Genomic DNA, 10,644 nt, shown 5'->3' with positions numbered 1-10,644 from the left:
GTGGTGCATCTTTTGTGATATAAGCATCATAGAGGGGCTTTCCTGTTAAAAATCTGTGGGTGTATGATACGGGCGAAATACATACAATTAGTGCCTACCACTCGTCTCGAAGAGCTGCTGCCTTTCTTCTATGGAATCTCATTTACGTTCCTACAAAACACACATAGACTGCTTGTCGTAACATCGGTTACTCACAAGAGGAGGCCACAAAGTTGGGATCAATGATTTACTTCAAACTTGATACACCTCTAGCAGGCAAGTAGTAAGGGGCACTACTCTGGCAATTCCGAGAAAATCGCAAGAGAAGTTTTACGCGTCTATTATGTAACTGATGTATGTGCGAGATAGTGAAGGCGTAAGAATTCATTGTGGTCAAGCGGTTAGCGTTCGCGCTTTGCAGGAAGGCCGTGGACGGCACAACCCTTCGAATCGCGCAGACAGTTTTTTTAATCTATATTTTTCTTCATCACAGGTCACATTATTTAATTCATGTGACATTTGAGAGTTGTAGTGAATTTCATTATGTTATTTGACTATTTAATATTTTTAACTAAACTTTCAAGGACGAGGGACAGGCTTGGAAAGCCGCGATAAACAGCGATGCGAATGGCGTTATTCAATAATATACTAAGAAACAATGTGCCAAACCACAAGAGTAATGTACAATTACTCATCGGATGTGATGAAAAAATATAGATCAAAAATTAAGATTGAGCGGGAGTCGAATCGTCTCCTCACACACACTTCCGTCTTGAGAATGTCGAACGCTAACAACTTCTTTTAATTAATTTATTTCAGAAAACAAAAAATTATTTAACAGCAAGCAGACGCGAACTTGCAACCTTTCACTCCACAGCTCACCGCGCTATCAACCTTTTTTTTTTATATAGGAACCTTCATGGCGCCCAAAGGGAGGGGTGGGGGCACTGTGGGCAGGGGTCGCAAATCGAGGCTTTGCCACCATGTCTCGTTCCCACACTCCAGGCACAAGGAAAGCATAGGAAATGTGGAGCAGAAGTACAATGATCATTAATGGTTTATTTGTTTCTTTCTTTATTTTTATTTATTTCCTTATTTGATTCACTTTTATTATTTTTTTAATCGACATTAATTCCAGCGAGAATGGCAGGAAACCAAAGTCGCGAGGAGAAAGGCCCAGCAAGTTGTCAGACTCATTGAGGCTATCGACGTATGGTTTTTGCGAGAAGAATATTCCGATGACCAGAGAATATATCGATTCTAAGTGTGAAACAGGTGGGGGATCAACTCTTCATGGCAGTAACACCCCAGCTCTGGTGTGGATTGAGGAAGACACTGCAAAGGAAGTTGGAGAAAAATTGTCTGTATTTTGAACTGCGGACAACTGCACAATGGCGTTCATTAAGAAATTGCCAAAAATCAAGGATACTTTTCGCACCATCAGTAAACAAGTACTGAGCTGCATGTTCACTAATCCGTCTTTGCTTGCTGGAAGTATCCCGCGTCCGAAAATAGGAGCAGTTGAATAGGTATCTGATCAGGAGTCGTACGGATAATTAGGAATAACATCTGTCGTATCAATAACCAGACACCTCTTGCCGATCTGCACATCACAGGCGAGACACAACAGGGTGTCTGCGATGTGAATCCTGTGAAGACATAATCGGCATACTTGCTTGCCATTGACAGTAAGGTACCATGCAGACTGGGCGTCAGTGTCAAGATAAGACGCGCACACCCATCGCCAAACGGCACCCTAGTCGACGTGGGAATGCTTCCCCTCAAGTTCGTTTAAGTGAAACACAGGCCCGGTGCGTATATGTTGTTAAATAAAATTTGTTTATCCTGTAGATCTGTCTAATTTCTTACATTACCACGATGTGGTGATAGTTTGAGACCAATATTTTTACATGTGCGTTCCTGGAAAAAAGTGCTTATTTAAGTAATAATGGCAAACAAATCAGTAAAACGTACTTAGCAGTGGTATGCTTACAGAAGATACACTAAGCAAATTTTTTAAACATTCTCAGTAAGGAATTTATTTCTGTCTACTTAAAAAATCGGCAAAATACTCCAAAACTATAAATACCGTCATACAATGCGGTGCATGCAGGGCTTTTCGAAAAACCAGTAAAATTATCCACGAAAACTGTATGTACGTGCGTCTTCTTGAAAACAATGGTAAAACTAGCCAAAAAACCGTAAATAGTGTCGTATGTTCCAGAACGTAGTGTTTGGTGTGATACTTGTACTCTGCCGAACATATGCGAAAAGGAAGTTAATACCATACTCTGCTGGAAATTTGGAAATATCACTCGAATTTACTGATGCTGCTGCTGATGCTTTAACGAAGTACAGACTAGAATGCTAGTTTCAAGGTGCTGGGGGCACTAAGAGGAAGGGGGGGGGGGGGAACGGTCGTGGGAAAAAGGACCAACAGGAGCACACTGCACCAGTGTTGGGAAAGGAGACACCTTTTGTGGGTCATACATTACCATCTTTATTATGACAGTTATCACTTTACGCTAAAAGTATCCGGATACCTGCATAAATAATAATGCAACTGCACTTCTCGACCGCCATCTTGGGTACAAATTATGGTAATTATAATGACAGTTATGGACCATTAATTGCAATTATAATGACAGTTCTTGCCTATCAATCACTTCCTAAATAATCAAACTAAGAGCCCAAGTGAGCGATTTGTTTACATGAGGTTAGCTAAGGCAGCTGGCTGGTTTACTTACGAAAGAGAATAAGGGGATCTTTGTCATGAAGAAAAAAAAAGTATGTAGTCTTCACACTGTGAACCATTTCCAACTACTCTGCAGCAGTTACTCGCCCTGTGTGTATCTTAGCATTATTTAGTGATAGACGTTCAAAGAATGTTTTGTTTGTGTGATTTATGCCGAATATTCAATAACAATGATTGGCTTGATCTGATTTGATTTTTTATTTAGTGATACACGTTCAAAGAATGTTTTGTTTATGTGATTTATGCCGATTATTCAATAAAAATGACTGGCTTGATCTGATTTTATTTTATTATTTGGTCCTGTTGATTACATATTGTACAAAGGATGTAATAGTAATATAGGGCAATTCAAGTGAAATGATACAAAATTATATGAGAATTTCATATATTATAGAAATACTTATTTTCTATGAGCAGTTGGTCGCAGACAACATTACAACCTGCACTTTACTGGTATAAGTTCTAGTGAATGCTCAAAATAGCAGAATGAATGGAAGTACACATTTTTATCTCAGTGCCACAAATAAATAAATAAATTTACATTTTGTGATTATCTTCATCACATGAGTAAGCTCAAGCGGATACTTAATAGTGTAGAATAAATGGTAGTACATACTTTTTAACCTGTGATATAACAGGGTGTATACGTGGACAAGGAAAAAAATTCCCGGATCTCCCGGTTAAAAATACACTTTCTCCCGGGTGAAAACATAATTTTTCCCTGTTAACTGACAGTCTCTCGGAACTGTATAACTTATCAGTCCTTTGAATGATTAGGGTTTTATACACGGGCGTAGAATTTCCCGGCGCTTTAGAAAACTAAATACCGGGAAAAAACACGTTTCGGAACGATATTTGATGTGCAGCAACATGTATTACGAAAGTATAAATTCTAATTCCACCAGACCGCATGTTACTTTCCAAGCATTGAAATCGAGACTGCGATGCGCTTTTGTAAGCCAGTAATAGCTCATGTCACGTGATCTCGCCAGCAGATGACAGCGGGTATTCACGTGATGTAGACAGCCAGTAGCAGCATCACTGTTAAGTAGCGCGAACACACAAACAGAAAAAGTTAATGATTTAAATTAATATACATAGTGTTGCTACACGAAACGAAAAGCTTTCACATATAATATTGATCTATAAGATTAATAAGCTGCAAGAGAAGCTAAGCTTTCACATATAATGTTGGTCTTTTAGCTCGTATTACAATTTACGATATATCACACTAAAGTGCCAGTAAAATTTTTAATAACGACATAAATGTCTGATCTTCTGGGCTCGAAATTCATCTAAATGACTCGTGAGTTGATTTTTAAATGTGAGCCAACGCTCTGTGATCTAGGAAATTCATGGTACATTCTCGCACATAGTTCAACTTGCGTAAAAGGAAATTTGCTTTGATGGTAACGCTTTTCAAACCATTCGGAATATTTTCCCGCGACCTGTTAGAATCAGGTTCGTTTCTGCAGTTGCCAGAGAGCGCCAGATGACAGGCGTCACCGCGCTTGCGCAGCTACGGTGCCGTAGGGAGCCCGTATGTTCGTAGGCCCTACATGTAGAACATTAAAAGATCTTACATTATGTCATAAAAGAAACAAGACATCAGAGGATACTCCAAGAGCATCGGAATTTCGTGACCCATACTAAAATATGCACATTTAAAGTGCACATTCGTATGTCCAGGTCCCCAGTGAAGTAGGCCACGGCCTGATATTAAGCTTATCAATGTGGTTTTCGGGATGTAAATTTTCTTGGAGTACCAATACTGTGTTATCTCGTCTTTGGTTGTTTATTATGGCATAATGCCATACGTGCTATAAGTTGAAAACGCGCACTTGAAATGCAGCGAATAGTGTGTGGAATTAAACACTTCGTTTCAAATATATTGTGTGCGTCAGCGGAAAAGATTAATCAAAGAAAATTTCTTTAGCAAACCGACAAAAATAACTTCATTGTTCTGCAAGGCAATTACTCCTTGACTGTCGGGTAGGTGGAAATAAAATAAAATCTGCAACTAACAACATATTTTAGCCTTCCGTAATTATGTGAATGTATTTTAATTCAATTTATAGCTCCCGGCCACAGAAATCTGTTTTGTTTTCATTTGACGTGAGAGCAGTAAACGAAGAGGAAACAGTAAAATCACTAAATGTAAACACGGGTCACGTGGAGACTACCCACTTCCCCACTATATCTCAGACTGCTCTGCGCATCAGCCCCGGGTAACGATATTTCCGAACCGGGGCAATAACCCGCCACTCCCCGAGCGTTTGAGACAGGACGTCAAAATAAAAAAAAAAGAATTTTCAAAAATATGTTCATTTTATAGCGCTCAGCTTTCTGAAGAGCCTGATGCATAAAACATATGCGTTCGAGGAAATGTAAAACATATTATTTGGTCTAAGTGAGACAAAGTGCAGTGCCTCGCCTTCTCACACAACATTCTTCTATCGCACGTCACTGTATTTCGCTATGAGGAATTGAAACGTGTATATTTTGTAATGGATGCCATCAAACCATATTCAGGACAATGGAAATTAAAATGGCCTGTGGTGCCTCTCCAGCTTACAGTCAGCCGGTTTGACATCCTGTCCCTCTTTTTTATTAAAAAAAAAAAAAAAAAAGAACTCTTCAGAAAATATGCACTCTTTATTCCCTATCAGCTAACAACTTGCTGCTTTGTGTGACATAAAATGAAATATAGGATACATAGACCCAGTAAAGACATGAGACAAACAAGACAATATACAATCCTTAGCCCTAGAATTTTTTTTTCTCTCTTATCTTGCTACAACTTTATATGGTGTGCTTTCCTTTCTGCGAAAGTTCGTTTCGTTTTGCTACATCAAAAATCGAAATGTTGCTGTCTAATACTGAAAAAGCTGTTAATACAAATAGGGCCCAAGACTGGTGTGATTTCCCGATCTGATTACGTCTATTTGTCACTGTCTGCTAGATAAAACAAACTAAGCCTTTCTAACACTGCAACAATTGTAACACACACTAAATAAACAAGACTGTTTTGGCACAAACGGTCTTTTCTGTCACGACAGAATATAATTCACAAAGTACCAATATCAAATGCCTATTAGGCCTACTACAAGCAAAAAGCTTTACGTTAGGGGATAGTTCCACACTTCATTCATACGCTCCAGTTTCTCAAGCATGAGATCGAAAAGTAGTAGTACGAAATTTTTATACAAACTTGGAATTGTCATATTGTTCCATAATTTGTGCGATGTCCCCGTTTCTTGGCGCTCAGTCCGAACTGCGGGACTGCTACGGTCGCAGGTTCGAATCCTGCCTCGGGCATGGATGTGTGTGATGTCCTTAGGTTAGTTAGGTTTAAGTAGTTCTAAGTTCTAGGGGACTGATGACCACAGATGTTAAGTCCCATAGTGCTCAGAGCCATTTTCTCCTTCCTCGTTCTAACAAACAGTCTTGTTATCACTAATTCTGTAACTATTACTGCCTATGTCAAAGCTTATTCACTGGTTAACTTCACTAACTCTGCTAGAATCACCGGTTTAGTTATCCCGCGATTATTCTCCGGTTAGGCGTTGTTACATATTCGTACAACGCGTTTTCCGCGCTTCTTCCAGAACAGAACTTAAAGCGGCTGCTAGCTGGGGACTGAGCAACTGGCCCTTACTAGTATAGCAATCTGGCCAAACATTTTCCGTCAAAATTTCATTTTCTTCGATACACCGAGAAGGTAATATATAATCTTTCTTACCTGTTATTCGTTTATTTCCACTCCTGTACTCTGAATCTATGCATTTCACTAATAATTATAACAACGCTCATCATTCGCAAACCCAATCAACCAATCAGACAGCGGTTGGCATTCAGCCGTTCGGCTTTGCTCCGGTCAGCTCGTATAGCCGCTTTTGTCTGTAGGAAAGTTTGTTTCTACATGCGACGAGGATTCCCGTGACAGAGACATCATGTAAACTATGCACGCATTCACAAATCAACTTCCGATTCATTCAGAACTCAACTTAGAATATGTTCAAAAACCGACAGGGATGCGTTTCAAAGTCATTTGAATAATCGATAGACTGGATGCTAGTAGGTTTGTGAAACAAGGTTTTTTCCCCCTCAAGAATATGAATTTGCCCCCTCCCCTTCCCCTCCTAGATCTGGAATTGTGCGCATGCATTAATCTGGCAGCTTGGGCGCTCCAGTAAATTTTTTCCCGGTAGCATCTAGCTGCTTGCTGCGACTGCTTACACAGCCAACAGCCACATTTCTGTAGCCAGAACCGGGAGAAGGTACTACTCTCAACTGCGCATGCGCATGATCCCGCTCGTAACTGCTAAAACGAATCTAATGAAACAGTTGTCACGTCACGCTCATCGGAGGCAATTTGTTGTTCCGAAGCATCGTATAGTCTTCCTAAAGCCTTTGACTTATTTTGCTGTTGGTAGACGCTTGTATGAGCACTGTGTTTTGTTGCTGTATATGGCGCATTTCCTCTGCAATTTAAGTTTTATTTTCGTTTTTTCTCTCGTTCATGTTTTATTGCTGCAGTATTATCTGTAGTAACGGGATACTATCCTTTGTTAGAGTATCGGTTCTTACCACTCAAAATTACAAAAATTTAGATGAAAACAAAAACAATGAAAAATTCCCGGAATTCTAAAAAATTCCCGGGTTTTTCCCGGTTTTCTCCCGGATGAAAAAATTCCCGGGTTTTTCCCGGATCTCCCAGTTGTCCCGGGTCGTATACACCCTGTATAAATAAATTTACATTTTATCATTATAGTTAGTGTTAGAATACACAATTTTGTCTTCATAACGTAAGTAATGATTTTCTCTGACAGAGCTTTTTATCTAAGTGGTCTCCTCTATTTTTACTCATAAGGATGCCTTATTATTCAAGGAATCCATTTGTTTTATATATTGTTCTCTAGGGAATGTTTTTAGTTTGCTTTTGAATACCTGTATGTTATTAATTTCCTTTTTATGTTGATGGGAAGATTGTTATATACTTTTATTCCTGACAGAGTTACTCCCCTGAGAACTTTAGCGAGAGTTACAGAGTCTTGGTGGAAATTTTCACTCTCTCTTCTGTAATGCTTGTGAATGTCACAGATTTTCTCGAATAATTCCCTGTTGTTGGGTACAAACGTTAGAGGGAAACATTCCATGTGGGAAAAATATATCTAAAATCAAAGATGCTGTAACTTACCAAACGAAAGTGTTGGTATGTTGACAGGAGACAATAAAAAACACAAATTTTGAGCTTTCGCAACCTAAGGTTGCTTCATCAGGAAAGAGGGAAGGAGAGGGAAAGACGAAAGGATGTGGACATATGTCTGCCTGTGTCTGTATATGTGCGGATGGACATGTGTGTAAGGTAAGTCTTTCCACTCCCGGGATTGGGAGTCTTTCCCTCTCCTTCCCTCTTTCCTGATGAAGCAACATTAGGTTGCGAAGCTCGAAATTTGTGTGTGTGTTTTTTATTGGCACCTATCAACATACCAACACTTCCGTTTGGTAATCACATATTAACCTCACTGCTCGTTTTTGTAGTTTTCAACTCCCGTAGCAAGTCCCCGCAAGATAATACCATACAAGAGTACAGGATGCAAAAAAAAAAAAACTATATTTCTGCCGACAAGGTAGAAATAACTCTCAGGCAAAACACATTGTGCTGTTTCTTGACCAATTGATCAATTTTCTCTTTCCATCTTAGCTGACTGTTTATAATACGGATGCCTAGGATTTTGTATGTGTGGTTTCATGAAGTTTTGGGTTGTTGATCTCCATTTTAGGAACTTGGAATTTTTTATTTACCATCTGAAACGGTATAATGTTGGTTTTTGGAAAAAAAATTAGGATTAGGCTATTTGCTGTGAACCATTTGAGTACTTGATTAGTGACTGTCAGGACTGTATCCTGAATTGTTGGGTTGGGACTCTTGATCATAATACTCATATCATGCAAACATGACTATTTTTGCTCTGTCATTAATTGTGACTGGTAGCTCATTATGTACTCAGGAAAATCAATGGCCCAACGATTGATCCTATGGGATTCTGTGTTTTACATTTCCTCAGTCTGAGTTTACTGCTACACTTGCCTCAATTAAGATAACTCTTTGCTTCCTGTTGTCTAGAAAAGACTTATGCCATGCGAAAGGTTTGTCTTTGAAGCCATAGTATGGAAGCTATTTTAGCAATGTGTTATGATCTACAAAGTCAAAACCTTTAGAATGGCTGTAATGGCTCTGAGAACTATATGACTTAACAGCTGAGGTCTACTTAAACGTAACTAACCTAAGAACATCACACACACCCATGCCCGAGGCAGGATTTGAACCTGCGACTGTAGCGGTTGCGCGGTTCCACACTGAAGCGCCTAGAACCGCTCGGCCGCTCCGTCTGGCTCAAAAGCCTTAGAAAGGTCACAAAAGATCCCCATTGGGCACCTTCTGAGATTTAATTCACCTAGAATTTTACCTGTTAAATATATATAGCTCTCTCTGTGTAGAATCTCTTATGAAAGCCAAACTGTATGTCTGTCAGTAAGCCATTTTGTGTCATATGGCCATAAATCCTATCATACATTACTCTCTAAACACCTTTGGAATACTGGCAACAAAGAGATGGGCTGATAATTGGATAGTACATTCCTTGTCCCCTTTTGTGGATGGGTATCACTATTGTTTGTTTCAGTCTCTCTGGAAATGTCCAGTTTTCATTGACTGGTTACATAGTGCATAATGTGTGACTGATTAAGTCTGCACACGAGTTTAAAATCATATCCAGAGCTTTTAAGTAATTTCTTTTTAAATTCTTTAGGAGCTGTGCTTTTGAAATGACATGCTATACTTCATGTGATTTGCTTGTGATTTAGTAGCTATATGGCTTCTGTTGGAAACTGTGTATTATGGTTCCTATTCTTTTAGTTACAGCGAATTTTTTTATAGAAACAAATGATGTATATATATATTCATACTATTAGTATTGTTATTTCAGCTTTTTATTAAAAAAAATTTACATGTTCCACATCCACGAGGATCTCCTCAGCATGGATCTATGGAACGAAAAACTAATCTAATCTAATCTAATCTGAAAATGTGTGCCCCGACCGGGTCTTGAACCCGGGATCTCCTGCTTTCATGGCAGACGCTCTATCCATCTGAGCCACCGAAGGCACAGTGGATAGTGTGACTGCAGGGACTATCTCGCGCATGCCACCTGCGAAACCCACATTCTCACCTTGTATGTCCACACACTACATTTGTAGTGTCCCACCCCAACACACTCATTACTCATGGAAGACATTCTTACCAAGTCCCGTAAGAGTTCGGGTAATATGTGTGCATCTGCACAGAAGAAGGAGGTCATGGCCGGTATTGCCAGAATTATATACTTATATGGATATGGTGTTTGTTCTTTCAAACATGTCCAAAAGAACAGACACCATTGATGACCTGCAGCCGTCTTGAACGAAATTAGAATTAATTTAATACCTTCAGCTGCTGATGGGCTTTGAGGGGACAGGTGAAAATGTGTGCCCTGACTGGGTCTCGAACCCGGGATCTCCTGCTAACATGGCAGACGCTCTATCCATCTGAGCCATTGAGGGCACAGAGGATAGTGTGACTCCAGGGACTACCTCGTGCACACCACCCGCGATACCCACATTCTCACCTTATACATCCACACACTACATTCGTAGTGTCCCACCCCAACACACTCATTACTCGTGGAAGACATTCTTACCAAGTCCCATAAGAGTTCGGGGAATATGTGTGCTTCCGCACAGAAGAAGAACAGAACATAGGTCGTATCAACCATGATTAACACCATCTTTGGACTCTGATTGCTCTGCTGAGCCTCCATGTTTGTTTTTAGTTCTGTTCTGTATCTCAAGCTGTGTACATGTTTATG

At 39.7% G+C, this 10,644-nt stretch overlaps 1 non-coding gene across 1 annotated transcript; it reads right to left on the bottom strand.

The window, feature by feature from the left end:
• Window positions 1-9,830: 9,830 nt before the first annotated feature.
• Trnas-uga (transfer RNA serine (anticodon UGA)) lies at window positions 9,831-9,905 on the bottom strand. The gene has a single exon. It is a non-coding gene; the product is annotated as a tRNA-Ser (tRNA).
• Window positions 9,906-10,644: the final 739 nt, after the last annotated feature.

This window comes from Schistocerca cancellata, chromosome 2 (assembly GCF_023864275.1).
Source record: "Schistocerca cancellata isolate TAMUIC-IGC-003103 chromosome 2, iqSchCanc2.1, whole genome shotgun sequence".
NCBI lineage: Eukaryota > Metazoa > Arthropoda > Insecta > Orthoptera > Acrididae > Schistocerca > Schistocerca cancellata.
The sequence above is the reverse complement of the archived record's forward strand: the minus strand, read 5'-3'. Positions and strand labels throughout refer to the sequence as shown.